Here is a 2,930-nt window from a genome sequence, read left to right as displayed (position 1 = left end):
AGTGCCTTCCAAAACATAGGCGCTGTGACGATCTGAAATTTTACACACTTTAACTGAATGTTGTCTACCAACCAATGAAACTGTTTTGATCACAGAAAAAAATTGCTTTCTTCATAGGTTGGTTCCGAAAGCTTATCTCAGTGAATATTTTCAGCATAACAACATCGAAGTTAATTAAAACAAAAGCACAAGTTCCTTGGGAACACTTATATCACAATTCCATGCCCAAGTAGCAAAATGATAAAATATTTACAGTCTGGACGTCCAAAATCATCTAATCCATCCGAAGTCTATTGTCCGCACACAGCATTTATCCATCTATACGTTCGACAGATTTTTTAAACTAGGGCTAAAAAGCACATCCTCACCTGTAGATCTTTGATCTGGGTAGTACTCTAAGGCATTGTTACAGATTAGATCGATGTCCTTCAGCTAGTCTCCTGCAGCGAGGTACTGGCACGAGTCAATATCAGTCAGAACTGTTGAAAGATCCATCGGCTCTTTAATCCTTGTGGCATAGTCAGGTACCTGCAGATCAAATACAAGCATTCAGAGGTTTTCTTAACCTTGCACACTGTCTACCAAAATTATTCTGAAGACTTTAAATAAACGACTTCCTAAAAACCCTGAACATTTGCGATGCATCAGAAGACGCTGAAATTAACCAGTTTGCTTCTCAAAAATGGAAGGGCTCTTTCATTTTTCATTAGAGTGGCTAGGAGAGGACAACAAGAAGTAGGGAGGTCAGAAGCACGTGCATGGTAGAGAAGAAACACTGAGGGTGGGAGATTCATTTCACTTTGCTTCAGAAAATCACAACAGTGAAAGCTGAGAAAGCCATCCGGCATTCTCTTTGTTGTCGACATTGAGGAAAAGGTGCATGAATTGCACCTGTGAAGTACCTATTGCAGGCATCTACTTTAGAATGAGATAACTGGGCCCTGAGGTGCTCATTTCTTCCCTCAGACCAGAAGAGGAGACTAATGACCAGTTCAGATTAGGACATATGTATCTGTCTAGATTTTTCACAGCTCAAGAACCTAGGAGAAAAGGGGAAGAAAAGCCAGTGGATGCCCACAAGAAGAGGACTTTGCTGATCCCCAGGTATATTCAAGTTACATCTGTCTTTGAAATATACGCCCCTAGTTTAGGCTTATCTCATAAATTAAGGAGAAAAAGGCATCTAAGCAGCCAATTGGAGGAAAAAGAAAATACACTGCACTTATGGTTGATTCCTATTGAGGAGTTCCAGATGAAACAGAGAACAGGATCTCAAAACTTATTTTTACAAACTGCTGCTCCTATTCCTGTTCCCACAGGAACTGACAGTCCAATAAAGGGCTTCAGACTTCATTAAAGTAGTCCTGTAAATACTGTTTGTAATTATAAGGAAAGATCTCTGTGCTTTTCAGTGCTGTGACACGCCTACATATCAAAGCCTTTTCACGAGCAAACTGTGTTGGCATTTGGACTGGCTTTTTAGAATGAAACTAGGGCTTTCAGCGAATAATCCCATAAGACACATTTGAGAGTCAGCAGAAGTAAAAGCACTGCCTCTGCTTCTTGCAAAATCCTAACAGTGCAGCCCTAAAAACAAAGTTGAACCTCACCCAAAACGCTGAGAAATACGAACACTGAGAAGTTACAGACACACACAGATCAGCACTACTTTACCTTCTGTGGGTCAACGGGCTTTGCAAATTCCCTGAAACGTCTGTCAGTGGCAAGTCTGCGAGTAACGTCCCTCAAGAAAATTCTAAGGTCACGCAAGGTATCCTCCTCTTCCTCCTCCAGCATCCCTACTTTTGTGGGGATCACTCTTGTGGCTTCTGAGGCTCAGCTGGTGGTGCTACAGGCACGACTTCCAATGTCCAATCAACTTCAATTCATCAGGAAAAATTAGCCAATTTACAGTACTCAAATACAAGCATATGACAAATTACTGACAGAAAATGACCACCAAAGCAAAGCCCAAAGAGCTAGTAACTTTGATAGGAAAGTTTTAGATGTACTTCTCATATCCTCCTCACCTCTTTTCTTTACGGGAGGCTTAGCCACTTCATTTAGAATTAGGTCCTCAAAAAAAGATGCTCTCTCTGCCCTACCAGGCAACTCAATATTGCACACTTCTCCAAATTCCGTATTAAATAATTTTTGCATCTAAAGCAGAAGGACGAGAGACATTTCAGATTTAAGGCCACAAAAAACTCATCTTCTATTCCAAAAAGACGAGTACCTTTTCAAATTAATAATAACCTGAAAAACACAAACTGAAAAAAGTTATCATCCTGGCCTTAAAAGGCTACATTTTCACAGGCTGGCACGGCAAATTCTAATATCACCTTTAAGAATCACCTGTAGAATTAATGCTCGCTTAAGGGATTGTACGCTACACTGGTAAAGTAATGGCTTTCACCACATCCAACAGCGCCTCCTTTGTATTTACTTGCCTTGCTGCAGCCTTTACTTAGAACCTTTATGGCTATAGAGGGAAGAGACAGGCTTCAGCAGACAAGTGAGGGCTTTTTGCTGAGTTTTTATTTCTCTACCAAAAGGTGTCTGAAGTAGCTAGTACCTCTACGTCTTCCTCCATTTTCAAGTTCTAGTATTAAAAGGTAGGTAAGGAATTTCACTACTTATTTTAGAAGGAATTTACAGCCTGTACAAAAACTTCTGTGGGAACTCAAGCACTTTCAAAGCAGTTGATAATAAACATGTCTAGGTAAGACCCGTTCTCTTCCCCCAGTGACTGAGACCAAATCATCAGAATGACAACAGCGTGGTCCTGTTTTGGGCACCTTCCCTTAATGTAAACTCTCAGAAGTCAATGAAGTTCTGCACCTACTTTTACTACAGTTTATTTAGGAATACAACTAGAATTCGATTCCAAAGTTACTATAGCAGAAATTGGAACTCAGCTTTCCAGCTTG

At 40.5% G+C, this 2,930-nt stretch overlaps 1 long non-coding RNA gene across 1 annotated transcript; it reads right to left on the bottom strand.

Moving 5' to 3' along the window:
• Positions 1 to 388: 388 nt before the first annotated feature.
• Positions 389 to 2,307, bottom strand: LOC311428812. The gene is made up of 3 exons (XR_014687900.1): positions 2,031 to 2,307; positions 1,675 to 1,879; positions 389 to 528 (listed from the first exon to the last, which is right to left on the bottom strand). It is a non-coding gene; the product is annotated as an uncharacterized lncRNA (long non-coding RNA).
• Between the last annotated feature and the right edge of the window lie 623 nt (positions 2,308 to 2,930).

The sequence above is a fragment of the Aythya ferina genome, assembly GCF_964211825.1.
Source record: "Aythya ferina genome assembly, contig: HAP1_SCAFFOLD_148, whole genome shotgun sequence".
NCBI classification, from domain to species: Eukaryota; Metazoa; Chordata; class Aves; order Anseriformes; family Anatidae; genus Aythya; species Aythya ferina.
This window is presented reverse-complemented; position numbering and strand designations above follow the sequence as displayed.